The sequence below is a fragment of the Cynocephalus volans genome, chromosome 14 (genome assembly GCF_027409185.1).
Source record: "Cynocephalus volans isolate mCynVol1 chromosome 14, mCynVol1.pri, whole genome shotgun sequence".
NCBI classification, from domain to species: domain Eukaryota; kingdom Metazoa; phylum Chordata; class Mammalia; order Dermoptera; family Cynocephalidae; genus Cynocephalus; species Cynocephalus volans.
Window position 1 is genome coordinate 11672445 of NC_084473.1, and position 16823 is coordinate 11689267.

The following is a 16823-nucleotide window of genomic DNA, read 5'->3' on the forward strand; positions in this document are numbered from 1 at the left end:
ACGGCGCCCGGAGCCCGGGCTGGGCCCCTCACGTGCGGCAGCGGCGCGGCTGAGCCGGGGGCGCGAAGCCCGGCGGGCGGGCGCGGGGGCTGCGCTGCCGCCGCGTCACCCCCGCCCCGCGCCGCCCGCGCCGCCCCTGCCCCAGCCGGGGTCCGGGGCGGCCGGCCCGAAGACCCGGAGAAGCGGACTGCAGGGGCGGCCGGTGTCAGGGGTCGAGTCCTGGGCGCCGGCCGCGGCTCCGGGGATCCGGGCTTTGCCGAGCGCCCCCCACTCGGCCCGGGCCGGGGACGCCGCGGGGGAGAGCGCAGCCTGGAGGCTGGGCCGGCCCCGGAGGACGGCGGCGGGCGTTCGGGAGCGGGGCGGCGGCGGCCGCAGGACAAAGGGCCGGAGGTGAGCGCGGCGCGTGCGGCGGGAGCCGGCCCCGCCGGGAGGGGACCTCGGCCCCGGCCCAGCGCCACGGGCAGGAGGCGCCGGGCGGGGAAGGCGCGCTGGCTGGCCGTGGGCGCTTTCTGGCTCCGGTCCCGGGAAGGAGCGGCGGGAGCGTCCGGGGTCAGCCCCGCGGGCGTGGGGGACCTGGGTGCTGCTGGCGCGCGCGGGCAGAGCGAGAGGGCGCAGCGCTGGGCACAGGCAGCTCTGGACGGATCTGCACGGTTGTTTGCGACCGATTCATCCGTTTATCGCTCCATTGGCGGGCACTGTTCAAAGTGACAGTGCTGGTGGGTGCGTGTGCGCCTGTCCCTGTGGGTTGAGGAAGGCCGTTTGGAGCCCGAGGTGGCAGCCGCATCTCCCGCAGCACTCGCGACACGGGGGCGAGTAGGGCTTCTTGCCAGAGCGGCCCCGGGACGGTGTCGGAAGGGTTCCCGCGCCTGCGGAGGCTGGCTCGGGGGAGTGGCGGCTTCGTAACCGATTCCAGCCTGGGTCCCGGGAACAAAGGCTTCTTGCCTGAAGTCCGAGAAGGTGCGTGCGCGCGCGTGTGTGGCCGCCAGGGCGCCGCTGTGGGCGGGGGGAGCCCGGGGACCCGCCTTCGTGCCGGAGGGTGCTGGTCCGTTTTGCTGTCAACCCTCTTTTGATCCCTGGTCATGAGGACCCGCAGAAAAGAGGAAGTACTTACTTTGTATACTGAAGCTTTTCTTTAATAAACTTTTATTATCGAGTTAAGAATTACTTAGGGCTTGCAAGTTTTTTTTTTATTATCCCTTTAAAACAATAAATGTATAAATTTAACTCGAATAAACACCCAGTGACAGCACTTTTAATTTTTGCATTTAACACCCAATGTTAGACACAGAGATTCTGAGCTTCATCTTATGTAAATGTGTTCGTGCCACCTAGTCTGCGGCACTGTAAGAAAATGTTATTGGGAATTTTAAAGGCCACTTAGGGTTTCATAAATCTCTGGGCAGATTTGCAGAATTGTTTATAGCCAATTCAGTGTTTTCAGAGCACTGTTTCCGAGCACTTGCTCAGAAATGACTGTTTCTAGGAAACAAAAACCAAATTTAAAACGTGAAACAATTAAATGGAACACAGGTGAGGAGATAGTCTTGCAAGTCTTTTTCTTAAGCTCGAACCTGGTTCGTTTAAAATTTGCAATTTGATCTGTGACATTTTCAGTTCCCAGCAGCGGTGCCTGGGGTGTTCTGCTGTTCATCCTGGTAGGAGTATTTTTTAAGGAGTGAGAAGTAAGATCAGGCTGAAATTGAAATTCCATCTTGGCCTTTCTTGTTATTAAAGATGGTTTGAATGATTTGTTGGTGGTTTGAAATGTTTCTAATTCCTGAAGATAGCCAGTTGGACTTGAAGACTTGAAGTCTTTTACTGGATAGGCAATTTGAAGCTACCCCTTGAATATCTGTATTTTTGTCTTGTCAGTTTTAGGAGGGGAGTCTATAACCTCATAGAGCCTGTCTAAAGGTTTCTGTGAGTAAAACGAATTTGATAACTCTTTCATTCAGTAGGAGATTTACAGAACCATGATATTGTAAGTGTTCATTTAGTACTACCATTTTGCTTGACACTGGAAAACTTCTTTTTAAGAAATCTGTGTCCAGTTTGGGGATTCAACATTTGAATCTTTTAGAGATTCCAGAATGTTTTCAGATAATCTCAAAGTAGCAAGCTGCTAGAAGATTAAAAAATCATGATGGGAAGAAGATAGAATGTGACATACAGAGGGCGAAGGGGAGACTGTTAAAAGCAAGCCCCCTCACCACTTCCTGTATGAAGAGGGCCCACACCACAGCCTGCACCCTGCCCAGGCCTGGTAATCAGAACTAAGAGGGACGAGGACGTTGAGGACCTTTAAAGTAAAGGCCGTGGTGTGGGTTCATACAGGAAGTGGGTGAAGGGAGTTTGCTTTTAATGTCTCACCTTTCCCGGTCTAACATTCTGTTGCAGACTTGGAAAGAAGCCTCGGGATTTTGTGGGGGCGACTGACCATTAGGGCTGATTGAGGGCAGCTGCTAGAACCCTGGGTGGCCATTCCAGAGGGTCCACGGACCTCTAATCCCTATGTAAAGACTGCAGGCAGTTAATCTTCTCAGCTTGTGAACTGCTTAATGGCTGCTCTTGGCTTTTGGTTCTGTTTCTGGGCATACAGATAAGTTGTACTACTTTAAAGCTAATTGTACTTAAAAAAAAATGGCAGGGGAAGGTTATTGTAGTAGTAATATCTATTTGTGACGTAAAATTTAAGAACATGCAAAAGAGTTAAAATAAAAAACCAGAAATCCATGATCCAGACATAGTTACTGTCTATACTTTGGTGTGTTTTTTCCTGGAATAAAGATGAAATTCTATATGCTTCTAAAAATTGGTCAAATAAAATATGATATATACTATTATGTCATTTTATATCTTGTTTTTCCATGTAATAATTATATTATGAATATTGCCTATCTCATTATTTCTTTGATATTATCATTTAAATAATTTTATATTCTGTTGTGTGGATAAATTGTAATTTACCTATTTCTCTAGCAGATTCTTGGGCTTTATCTATAATTTGTAATTTTGATGTTCTTTTCATTTTGATAAAACATCACCAATAGATGGTAATACATGTTTCTAAAACTTGACTGCTCTTAGAAAGTGAAAAAAAATGTTTAAAGGGCTGGCTGGTTAGCTCAGTGGGTTAGTGTGTGGTGCTGATAACACCAGGGTCCAGGGTTTGATCCTTGTACCAGTCAGCCAGCAAAACAAAACAAAACAAAAATGTTTAACCTCAGGGACATGAAGTGGAAGGGATGATGTCTTGCCTTAGTCCTCTTGAGCTTAGTGGGTATGCTCTAGCTCACTCTTAATGGTCTCTTCTGCCACTTATTCATTCCTGTAACACATTAATTTTCATTTATTTACCCCAACAAATCATGGGCTTCTGGGGGCAGAAATTTGTGTCTTAATTTTGCCTGAATCCCTCTAATGCCCAGCCAGGGATTGGCATGTCATAGATGTTCTAAAACATTTTTTTTTTTTTTGGCAGGGAGGCATAATTTTAGGGGCTGTAGGGGAAATACAAGCCCTCTCAGAAATGTGCTATGACAAATCTTGATCCAACTGATTCACATGGCTTTGTTTGTTATGGAAAATTTCAAACATGTACAAAAAGAAGAAAGATTAGTATAATGACCCTCTTTGTGATCATTATCCAGCTTGAAGTGTTGTCAACATTTTGTTAATTTTATTTCTTTTGTCTCCCTTGTCCACACACCATGACCCTACTGGATTTCTCAAGAAGGGAATGTCTTGGGAGGCAGGGGCAGGGCTCAACAGAAGTAAGTAGATTGGCCAAGAAATGCCAGTGACCTGGGAGTTAGGGAACCTGCCTGTCTTATTCAGTTTTGACCTTGAGAGAGTTGTTTCTCCTCTTGAGGCTCAGGTTCTCATCTGTCACACAAAAAGATTGGCCTAGGTAATCTGTTAGCTTTCTTCTAACTTTAACTTCATTGAAGCATAGTATGCCTTTTAGTCTACTGTGGTAGTTCTCAAATCATAGTCCAATTGTAGTCCCTGGACCAGAAGCATCAGCATCTCCAGGGAACTTGTATGAAATGCAGATTCTCAGCCCCTACCCAGACCTACTCAGGAACTTGGGGTGCAGTGGCCAGCAATCTGTGCTTTAACAAGTCCTCTAGGTGTCTCTGCTGAGTGGTCAAACTTGAGAACAATGAAGCCTTGAAGGAAGCTGAAGGGTCTATAAGCTCTTTAAGAAATAAAAATAATGGAAACAAAATCTTCTGGAAATTGTGCATTTACCTGCTATCCAACTCTATAAGTCAATGCAATGTTAGACCTCTTCCCTTTGTGCAGAACGATATCAGCTGTGGAATGACTGTGGGATCTTTTGTTGATCAGGAACCCTGAACAGGATTGCTCCATGTTCTTTACTCATAAAGATTTTGGAAAGAAATTATTAAATAAAATCTTTCTGAACTTGGGCATCTATAGGCAATTTTCATTAAAAAGAAAGTTGAGAAGCACTTCATGTGACACCCCACAGTTATAGTGACATATTAATTTGTTCGATGTTTAATCTCCCCAAGGGCATGATAAGTGTGCTAGGTTTCTTTTGCTCACTGTTGTATTCTAGTACCCAGTACAATGGCTGCCACATAGTAGGTGCTCAATAAATAGCTGATGAATGAATGAGCTTTTATTCTTTAGGGAACGTGTGGAACTCTGGATAGAGAGCCAAGCCTAATACTGGTAGAAACATTTAGAGAACAATTAAGCGTGTTCTACTTTGAGGTCCTGCTCCCAAACATTGGAGAATTTTAGCCAAAAGGTCATTTAGTTTCATGTTTGTCAAATAAAAGTATCTATTATGGGATTAGCAATGCCTTACACTCTGGGGAGAAGTATGGCAGCAATCCCCAGAGAAGAATAACCAGGAGCTCACGCATTTAAGAGTAGTTCATTGATTCATAACTACCCTTCTTTCCACTGCCTTAGACTCCAGAGTTAGCTGATAATAATAATTATTATAGCCACCACTCCTTGGACATCTTCAATGTAAAAGAACTTTAGGCAACTTACCACTCCCCTTACAGCCTGAAAAGTTGGTGTTTTGTAGGTGAGGAACAGGCTCTGAAATGGCTTGTTAAAGCTGAACAGTATGTGAATGGCAGAACCTTTAAGGAAAAAAAATTACCTGCCACCTAAAGGCCACGAGTATTAACATATGACCACTTGTTAATACTTAAAGATAATAATAAAGATATAACAGTGTATATCTTTCTGGTCTTTTTTCCCCCAGTGCATTTAAAAAATATATATATGTAAATAGTGATAATTCACATGCCATAAAATTCACTCTTTTAAAGTGTACAATTCATTGTTTCTAAAAATATATTCACAGTTGTGCAACTATCACTACTATTTAATTCCAGAACATTTTCATCACCCCAAAAAGGAACCCTGGATCCATTAGCAGTCACCTGCTATATCTCCCTTCTCCCAGCCCCTGACTTTTGCCTCTATGGCAGATTTGCTGTTTTGGATATTTCGTATAAATGGAACCATACAATAATACGTGGTCTTTTGTTTCTGGCTTCTTTCACTTAGCATATGTTTTCATGGTTCACCCATGCTGTGGCATGTATCAGTACTTCATTTCGTTATATGGCTGAATAATGTTCCATTTCGTGGATAAACCACATTTTATTTACTCATTCATCAGTTGATGGACATTTGAATTATTTCTACTTTTTGGCTATTATGAATAATACTGTTATGAACATTCATATACAAATTTTTGTGTGGACATGTGTTTTCAATACTCTTGGTTATATTCCTAGGAATAGAATAGCTGAGTCATATAGGAACTCTAAGTTTAACTTTTTGAGGGACCACCAAGTTGATTTCCAAATCAGCTGTACCATTTTACATTTTTGCCAGCAGTGTATGAGGGTTTCAATTTCTCCATATCCTTGTCAACAGTTGATATTGTCTTTTTTATTGTAGCCATCTTAGTGGGTGAAGTGGTATCTCATTGTGGTTTTGATTTATTTCAGTATGTTTTTCTATGGTTTAGATTTACTGTTTTTACAGGTTTGCATTTCCCCCACTTACATTATATTCTAAGCATTTAGAAAAAAATGGATCAGTGTATCACCATTTTAATAATTTCCTTTGCATGATATAAATTTCTGCTTACTTTCTTTCATAATTTAGAAATCTTAAAGTAATGTCTGTTTATTAGTGTGCTCGATTTTTGTTTTCTTTCTTTTAGTACAACTTCTTGAGTAAAGCATTCAAATCCTGTCAAATTTATTTGTAAGAAGAATAACTTATTAGAGGCTTGAATAAAAATTAAAGAAATGGACCAAATCATTAAAAAACTTCCTAAAGGTTTTTAAAAATGAGTCTGAGAGTAGGGCCATATACTTAATTCCTACCTTTGAAATCAGCATGGGACAGTGTTAAGAGTGAGATCTGAGAAAATTCAAGGCATATTTTGTCTTAGCTGTGAGACCTTGGGAAATTTTTTTTGTGTTCCTATACCTCCATTTAGTCATCTGATAATAACAATAACAATTTTTCTGGATTGTCATAGGATTGAATATATTGTACATGAAAAGCGTTCTTGGCATGTAGTAGGTATTGAGTAAATATTAGCATCCTTCTCTTCCGGTTCCAGGAATGAAGCTGAAGGATCTAAGCAGCTTTATGCTCTGGTTCTGGGGCTCAGCAGCCAGTTTTCTTCTGTTTCTCTCCTTCAACAAGAGCCCATTGCCATGTTTGGAGGCATGGTTTCTGCATTGTTCCAAGCCTTCATTCTCTAGACAGTTCTGCTAATTACCCTCCTACCAGGTAGTCTACTGCAGCAACCCATTATGTACCTGAGGACTGGGCATCTTCTTACCAACCCCTTTTAGTGACTACATGCTGGCATCTGCACCCTGACTTGGTGACTAGTTCCCACTTCCTGGGACAGATCCCCTGGATGCTGATTTCCTGTTTGATCTCAGGGTTCACTTTCCTGGATTCCCTGTCCCACCTGGTTGACTCCCTACCTGGTCACCATGCATTGTTTCCTTGGTCATTGAGTGTGGAACTTTACTCCGAGATTATTCTCCTAGCCCTGGAACATTGCAATGGACATGCCCAGGCACAGAGTGGGCTCTTCCGTGATGCCATCCCACTTGCTAGAAGCAACTTTGCCACATTTGGCTACATCTTAAGTTAGAACTAAACATCTCCCATCATTTCTTCTTTGAGTTCCCAGTATGCCCAGTCAGGAAATGTTTGTTGCTTTGTTTGTTTCTTGATCAGCAGTTGAGAACCCAGTCCACGATACTTCCCGGTCGACTGTATGCAACTTCCCAAAAAGGAGCAAGGTAAGTTGTGAGCTCAGCTGTGTTATCACAGTTGGTGACCTGAAACAGACTTCACTTAGCAGAGCTTCATTTCCTTCTGTGAGGAGTTTGGGATGGGGGTAGGTTTCCGTGAGACCCTGAGTTGGGTCCACTGAGGCATGGGTGAGCTGGAGCGGAGGTGGGGACAGTGGGTTGACTCTCGAGAATGTGGTTTGCAAGTGTCAATGTAAGGGAAGAGAAAAGGGTAAAAATTTAGTTTGAGGAAAAGGGTCTGTCATCTAGACTGTTTCCAGTCCAGCCCTCATGAGACTCCCCTCTGAGACCTGGGAAGGGAATTGCAATGAGAAAGTGACTCTGAGTGCCTGTCATGTTATCAGGAGTCTCCCAGGCAGTCCTGATGGGCAGGCTCTCATAGAGGATGTGTCCTGGAAAAAATGGCTCTTAATCCGCTGGGGCTGGATCACAGCTGGAGTAGAGAACAGACAGGAGTGAAGCAACCAGCCACATCAGGCTTGGAAAATGGAGACATCACCTCAGGAAGCAGAGCCCAGGTCCCAAGAAAGACTGATGCCAGGCTGCAGCTGGCCCACAGCAGTTGTCTCCAAAAATTATTCATCATGCAAACGTATCAGTAAAGACATCTTGAGTAGGCACCCCCAAATATATGATTTTCTACTTAGTTATAAATTGTATACACATGCTACTGTGGGAAGATCTTTCACATTGCAAATAAAATAGAAATTCAGAGGATAAAGATGAAATAAATGCCATTTAAAAGATAATTGTCATTTATTAAATTGTACAAAAGTCTTTTTTTCTCCTACTAAATATTTTATTTATATGAATATGCTTTATTATTTTTGAAAATCTTTGATTGCATTTTATGAGATAGAAATTCAAAGGCCTGGTCCTAGGTTCAGTTTATTTGATATTGATTTTAATGCTGTCCTTGTTGAAAAGACACCTCACAAAGATACTTAGGTCCAGATAAAAATAGCTCATCATTGGCTGTATTTATTAAATCACAATGTTTATGTTCAGTCCCATCTGCCAATTTTGCAAGTTTTTGTTGAAATTTAGCTAGTAAATATCTATTCCTTGATATCAACTAATCATTAACAAAATGAATTAAAAACCCGTTGAAATCTTCATTTGGAGAAATTTAAAACAGGCTTAGAAAGTTGCTTCTAAGATTTAATAATCTGCAGGCACAATGGTTTGTAAAGGTAAGACATGTTTTAGCAACAAAATCACCATCAGTTTTTAAATGCATAAACATTTATTGAGTATATACTGTGTGCCAGGTTCTAGTCTAAGTGCTGGCGATCCAGCAGTGAACAAAACAGACACAAATTCCTGCCCTCGTGGAGCTTAGGTTCTGGGGGTAAGACTGGCTGTGTGCCTCTGCTGCAAGAGCTTGTCTTTATCATTCCCTATCTGCATAGAAAATAGAGCAGATTCCATTATCGAAGATCATAATGTAAGCTGTGATATGTTGCAATCCCTGGAGAGAAGCTAGACAGGTGGGGGGGTCCTGACAACCCCCCTGAGCTGTGGGATGCTCACTGTTTCTTCACGGTATGTCTCTCGCCATATATGATGCCAGCACCTGGGGCAGAACCAATCATTTACCAGGGCTTAATGTGTTTATAATTTTTAAGGGAAGGGGCACATAGTAACAAAAATCCAATATTGCTTTCTTGCACCCTTATATTAGTCAGCTCAGGCTGTGTATAGTCTGGGTTCTCCAAAGAGACAGAACCAATAGGCTATGTATGTAGATATATGAGAGGGGGTTTATTGGCTCATGTGATTATGAAGGTTGAGGAATCCACGATAGGCCATCTGCAGGCTGGATGCCAGTAGCATGGCTCAGTCCAAGTTCGAAAGCCTCAGAGCCAGGGAAGCTTATGGTGTGATTCTCAGTCTGAAGCCAAAGGCCTAAGAATTGGAGGTGACACTGGTATAAGTCCTGGAACCCAAACCTGGTGAAGATCCTGGAGTTCTGAAGTCCACAGACAGGACAGCAGAGTGTCCCAGCTCCAGTGGATAAAGAGAGATTCACCTTTTCCTCTGGTTTTGTTCTCTCTGGGTCCAGTAGAGTGGAGGGTGCCTGCCCATGTTGAGGGCGGATCTTTCCCACCCTGTCCACGCAGGCACACATGCTAATCTCCTCTGGAAATAGCCTCACATACCCAAAAATAATGCTTTACCAGGTTTCTAGGTATTCCTTAATCTAGTCAAGTTGGCACCTAAAATTTACCGTCACAGGCTAATAACAAAATACCACAGACTGGGTGGCTTAAAGAACAAACATTTATTTTTTCAGAGTTCTGAAGGCTGGGAAGTCTAAAATCCAGCTGAGTGGGTGAGGCCTCTCACTGGTTTATAGACAGCTGCCCTCTCCCTGTGTTCTCACATGGTGGGAGACGGCGAGAGACAGAAACGGGAAGAGAGATCTCTGATGTCTCTTCTTAGAAGGACACTAGTCCTATTGGATCAGGGCCCCACCCTTTCACCTAAACTACTTCCTTACAGGCCCTGTCTCCAACTACAGCTGCACTGAGGGTTAGGGCTTCAACACATGAAGATTTGGAGGACACAGACATTTAGTCTATAACACACCCTCAGATTGCCTCAGGTAGTCCCTGAGGTGAGCACACGCAGTTCTGGAGCCCACAGTTAGAGTACTGGTTTGCAAGAGCACCAGGGATTCTACTTCCTGTAGTGGGTGAGGCTGGAGCACACACAGGTGACATCTATGTGGCTGGTGATCTTTTTGTGCTTGGGGCGGGGACTGAATGTACACACCACTGTGCTGGCCCAGGGCAGTGCACAATGAGCTGCTTACCTGCAGGTATTTGTTGGTTGTTGGTGCACAGGTTTTGACTGGAAACAGCACATAACAATTGCTAGGTCCTTTAGAAAGCAAGCACTTCTGAATTTGGATGATCAGATGAACTCCCTGCCATGTTAATAACATCTACGCTCATTATTCATACATTCCTTAAATGTACTGGTTTATTTTGATGTTGAAGGTAGCCACATACACAGACCACCCATAAGAAATGATTGCAGTTCACGGTCAGATGTCGTGTCTTCTGTTGGATTTGAATGTGGATCATTAGGTCAATTTAGAGGTCATATTGCAAGAACCCACCTGGGGCCTTGGATTTAGGAAGACCTCTTTGCTCTTTAGAAGACACCCTTCCCTTATTATAGATTGAGAAGCTATCACAAAACGGTCAGCTGCAGAACCTGGACCAGATCCTCAGACTGTATCTCGTAGTGGTGAGGGATTATCTGTGCATCTCTCTGCACCAGCATTCACTCTGCAGATGATTCTGCTGCTGAAGGTGGCCATGCTACTGAAGTGCTTTCTCAGCTTTTCTACCCAAGGATGATCCTGAGAGGCATGGGTTAGAAATAAGAAAATGGAAGCCCAAGGGGGAAATCCAGGAACTGATCTGAGTAGCAGATTTTGGCACCTCTATAAAGCTGAAAAGTTAAATATCATTTAGTTACTTGAATGCATTTAAATAGCAGAAACAGGGTTCTGCAAAGTTGGTTCTCTTCATTATGAGCTCTGTTGAGTTTGGTTGTATTATCCAATTATAAGACTTTCACAAAATTTTCATTTTAATAGTATAAGTTGGTTCAATAGTGACAGAAATAGAATTTTGCGGTCACTCCAGAATTCCAGGCTGTCAGGCTGAGTAGAAACCTGTCCCTTTTCTGTTAGAAGTTACTAGTGGGGCAAAGCAGAGAACTGCATGGCTACTCTGGGCCATGTACCTGTTTGCAAGTGAGAAGAGGAGAGAGGCTTTTGGTTGAACAGAAAGCCTGTATTAGTGTAAGCTCATGTCTCTGAAGGTTACATTTTCTTCTCAAAATTTTAGTTTGAGAATGGATTCAGTCCCTTTTTTGATCAATAAATTCTTACTGAATGCTTCCTCTGTGCCAGGTACTGCCTTGGGTGTAGTGAGGTATAAGCTTCAGACCCTGTCCTCAAGGGGCAGTTTGTAAACTACAGAGATGTAAGGTATTGCTGCTATCCTTACTAATGGCTATACACATGATAGAAGTTTATAAAAATATAAAATTTGAATTGGTGTGTGTATTAGTCCATTTTCTGTTGCTTATAACAGATAACAGAACACCTGAAACTGGGTAATTTATAAGGAAACAAAATTTATTTCTTACAGTTTTGGAGGGTGGGAAGCCCACAGTCCAGGGAGCGCATCTGGTGAGGGCCTTCTCCTTGATGTGGAGTCTCTCTAGAATCCTGTGCCAGTGCAGGGTATGACATGGTGACGATGGCAGGAGCGAGCCACCTAACTTTCCCACTTGCTCTCCTTATAAAGCCATCAGAACCACACCCGTGATAAGTCATTACTTCATGAATGGATTAATCCATTTAGGAGGCCACAGTCCTCAAGATCCAGTCACCTCTCAAAGGCCTCACATTTCAAAGTACCATAATTGGATTTCCCACCAATGGGGGTTAAGTTTCCAATACATGAACTTTTGCGGCTACATTTAACCCATAGCAGTGTGTTTGGGGACTTAGGGAAAATGAATCTGATAGAGAAAGAGTGAAAGAACAACTGAGTAGTTATTGCCTTTGTCCCTAGCTTGGGTGCTTTACATAACCTACCTCACTTAACCCTTACTCAGTAAGTGAGTATTGGACCCATTGTAAGGATGAGGCAGTGGAGGTGCAGAAACATCAATGGACTTGCCCAAGTTACATGGCCAGCAAATGGTGGAGAGCCCATTTTTACCTGACTCCAAAGTGAGAGGGGAGGCTGGACAGAGCCAGGCTGAAAAGATGGGCTGTAGGGGCAGTCTAACCTGAGGGTACCCCCAATACAAAAATCATTTTCCCCAACTTATCACATTAACTCAAGAGATTTTGGAACCATAAGATACCATCTGGATCCTCCAGTGAGGCTTATGGACCAGGTGTAGCAGCATCACCTGGGAAATGATTAGAAATGTAACAGCTTTCCATAAGGATCCCTGGTGGTGGGGCAGGAATTTGTGTTTTCTCTGAGTGAGTCTTAGGCATGCTAAAGGTTGACAAGCACTGCTCTGGAAACTGCCTTGGCAAGAGGTCTGCGGAAATCTGGCATTTTTTGTCTTGAAATCTGGAGTCCATTCCTGACACAACTGCTGACTTCTGGCTTCCTTAGTTGGCCTTGCCTTTCAGTGATGATAATCCTACATCTTTTTAAGTGGGGTTGATCTGAGTGTTTGAGCTCATGGCTGTGCAGCTATGAGCTGGTCACCTGAAGTCATGCAGACCCAGGGTTTCACAGGAACTTGACAACACTTGGGCAAGCTACTTCATGTTCTCTAGGTCTGTTTCTTCATCTGTGAAATGGGGTCAATAATAAGAAATACCTCATAGTGTGGTTGCAAGAATTCAGTGTGTTACATATCAGGTGCTCATATGATTTTGCCTTGTACATAGAAAGAGCTCAAAACTTGTTATTATTGTGATTATTATTGTCATCATCACCCGCCTTTGGGGTCTGGCCTTAGTGGTGCTTTCCCGTGGTGGTGGTGTTTTCACCGTCATCTGATCTCTTGCTCAGTTCCTGTGGTGATTGCTCTGGGCCATTCTATGATCTTTTAGGATGGGGGTCTCCCCTCCCCCAATGTGACATTGACTGGTCTGGTCTACATGGGGAATTGGGCCTGTAACATTAGCTGTTTATCTCCATCTCTCTTTCTTTAGAGATATTGCTTATAAGCCATGTTTGAGCATCTAACTGGGGAAGGAGATTGGTGGTTTTTTTTTTTTTTTTTTTTTTAATAAAGATGACCGGTAAGGGGATCTTAACCCTTGTCTTGGTGTTGTCAGCACCACACTCAGCCAGTGAGCAAACCGGCCATCCCTATATGGGATCCGAACCCGTGGCCTTGGTGTTATCAGCACCGCACTCTCCCGAGTGAGCCACAGGCCGGCCCCGAGATTGGTGGTTTTTACACAATTTACTAAGCCCCCACTTTGGGCCAAGATTTTACATAATCGCTTAACCTCACCACAGCCTCTGAATGAGGATACACATTCTACAGATGTGTAAACTGAGGTGAGATTTACTGACTAGGTGGAACCATACAAACTTGCTGTTTCTGTAGGTCAAAGTGGTAGCACATTGCCAATTTCATATGGTTTAACCTAGTTCTTTTATCATACAGCAAAGTTTAAAAAAATAGTCCCAAGGAAATATTATTTCTTCTTCCTGAAATATTACCCCAAAAGACACATTAAAAAGAATAAGTTGGGTCCATGCACTGTTCCAAGCACTTCACATATAGGTCACTGAATCCTCTCAACAACCTTATAAGGAAGATGCTATTTTTATCATCCTCATTTTGTAGTGTGGGAAACTGAGGCACAGAGAGGTTAGGTAGCTTGTCTAAGGCCGCACACCTAGGAAGTGGCAGAAACAGAATTTGGACACAAGCCGTCTAGGCCCAGGGTCTGAGCTCTTAGCCTCTGTGTGCACCCTGGTCTTGGTTAGGATAAGGTGCTTTTTCTTGAGGGAGCAGGATTCGGTGTTGTGGAACTTGGATGAGTGGGGAAGGAAGGGCAGTTCTGTGATGTATGTAATAATAACCCCATTTCACAGATGAGGAAAACCAGACTCCCAGAAGTGAAGGGCATTACAGCTCTGGAAAGTGGCACAGCTGGATTTCAGGCTCTGTGTGTTTGACTGTGAAACTGTCTTTTGTGCTCTTTGGTGCTTCCTCCCTCTCCTCTCGCTCCTCATGCGGTGCAGTTGCCACTGTGATGTCCTCAGGAGTCCAGCAGAAGCACCGGCCTCTCTTTCTTCCTCCCAGAAATGCTCAACCTCCTGCTCTGGCTCTGTTGAGGTCAGGCACCAGCCGCTGTGCACTGACCCCAGGGATGCAAATGCCTCTCAAATTGGGGCTGGGGTTGCCAGTGGGGTCTTCCTTCAAATATTCGATCACCATGGAAGGGAACAGAAATGCCTTCTTGGGATTTGAACCCCCTCAGTGTATATTTATCTCAGGTCATTTATATGAATGAAGAACACTGGCTCCAACTTGGCCTTTGGATGCTCCTTCTAATCCCATTAATATTGCATAAAGTTTGCAAATTCCCAGCGAGATTTCTCCCACGGAAACAGTGGTGCGGAGCTGCAGCTTATCTTCCCAACCCCGTCACCATGCTCAAGTATCTGATTAACAAAGTCAGATGTCTGGGGGACAGGATTCTTTCTACTCAGGTGGCATAGTGCTATAGCAAGCTGCTAGCGAGAGGAATATTTTTTTAAAATCCTGATTTATATTTATTTTTTAATTAAAATTTTTATTTTGAGGTATAGATTCACATGCAGTTAAAAGAAATAACAGAAATCTCATGTACCCTTTACTCAGTTTCTCCCGGTGGTAACATATTGCAAAACTGTCGTATGGTATCACGACATTGATATAATCAAGAGATAATAGTCACAACCAGACAAAGGTCACTCATGTCACTCTTTTACAGCAGTAGTTACTTCTCTTCCCCATCCCCCTGGCAATCACCGATCTATTTTCTATCTCTGTAATTTTGTTGTTCAAATATATTATAGAAATAGAATTACATAGTATGTGACTTTTTGAGATTGGCTTTTTTTTTTTTTCCACTTGGTGTAATTCCCTGGAAACTTATCCAAGTTATTTTAAGTATCAATGGTTCATTTCTTTTTCTTACTGAGTAAGTATTCCATGGTATGGATGTACCACAGACTGTTTAACCATTAACCTGCTGAAGGATATATGACTTGTTTCCAGTTTTTGGCTGTTATGAATAATGCTAGTATGAACTTTTGTGTACAGGTTTTTGTATAAACATAAGTTTTCATTTCTATGGGATAAATATCCAAGAGTGCGGTTGCTGGGTCTTATGGTAGTTGCATGTTTAATTTCATAAGAGACTGCAAAACAGTTTTCCAGAGTGACTGTACCATTTTACATTCTTACCAGCAATGTATGAGGATCCAGTTTCTCTGCATCCTTGCCAACATTTGGTGGTGTGACTATTTTTTATTTTAACCATTATGATAGGTGTGTAGTGATAATTTATTGTGGTTTAAATTTGTATTTTCCTACTGGCTAATGATGCTGAACATCTTTTTCTTTTTTTATTTATTTTTTGTCTTTTTCGTGACCGGCACTCAGCCAGTGAGCGCACCGGCCATTCCTATATAGGATCCGAACCCGCTGCGGGAGCGTTGCCGCACTCCCAGTGCCGCACTGTCCCGAGTGCGCCACGGGCTCGGCCCCTGAACATCTTTTAATGGCTTGTTTGCCATCTGTATATACTCTTCATTAAAATGTCTGTTCATATCTTTTGCCCATTTTCTAATTGGATTTGATTGTTTTGTTTCATTATTAAGTCTTGAGAGTTTAAAAAAAATTCTAGGTAGCAGTCCTTTGTTGGATATGTGGTTTGCAAACATTTTCTTCCATTCTGTAGTTTGTCTTTTTCATCCTCTTAACAGGGTCTTTTGCAGACCAAAACTTTTCAATTTTGATGAAGTCCAGTGTGTTAACTTTTTATTTTATGGATTGTGCTTTTGAGGTCAAAATTTAAAACTCTTTGACTAGGCCTAGATCATGAAATTTTCCTGTTGTTTCTTTTCTAAAAGTTTTTTAGTTTTATGTTTTATGTTTGAGTCTGTGATCCATTGTGAGTTAATTTTTGCATAAGGGGTAAAGGCTTAGGTCTGAGGTTCATTTCTTTGCCTAAGGATATCCGATGTTCCAGCACTATTTGTTGAGAAGGCTACCTGTTCTCCACTGAATTGCACTTGCATTGACTTATTCTAAGGTTTTAAGAATTGGTGCTTCCTATTATCAAGTCAAATATATTGGGACACTAAAGTGCCTAAAGTTTGGGCAATACGTTTGAGATGTTCATATAGCTAAATGTAGGCTTCAAGAGATCCACACGGGCAGCTAAGCTTAGGGACCCTGTGGGTCAGGACTGGGTGGCAGTTAGTTAGGTGTAAATGTGAGTCGGGGCTCAGAGAATCTGGGTGAGTGATGTGCGTTTGAGTTTCCTTGGAGTTTTGCCACTGAGCAGCTGGGCAGCCTGCCTCTCCAGGGAGGGGTGGTGACCCTTGGTGTTCTGGGCCAATCTGGGGCGCACTGACCTCGGAGTGGAGTTGACCTTGTGATAGGCCTGGGCATGACTGGGCTAGACTCCCACTTTGTCTGCTGTGGCAGCTGCAGATTCTACTGAATTGCTGACTGATTTCAGCTGTCAGCTTCTGTGAGGTCTCCCCTAACCCCCAATGTGGCTTCCTGTAGCTGGCTTTCTAAAAACTTGTGTATGGGACACATGGAACTCAAGTGCAATTTTGGATTTCTATTTTTAAACATTGTGGTTTCAACTTTTTAAAAAATTGTAATTTGTTTTAAAAAATTATTGGTGGACTGTCTGGTTAGCTCAGTTGGTTAGAGAATGGTGTTATAACACCAAGG

General features: G+C 43.2%; 1 protein-coding gene across 1 annotated transcript in view; it reads left to right on the forward strand.

Annotated features, from left to right (window-relative positions):
• Nucleotides 1-319: 319 nt before the first annotated feature.
• GREB1 (growth regulating estrogen receptor binding 1) overlaps nt 320-16823 on the forward strand; it is a 141586-nt gene continuing 125082 nt past the window's right edge. Inside the window, exon 1 of the mRNA XM_063078617.1 lies at nt 320-390. The gene's annotated coding sequence lies outside the window, so the exon portion shown is untranslated. The remainder of the gene's footprint in view (nt 391-16823) is intronic.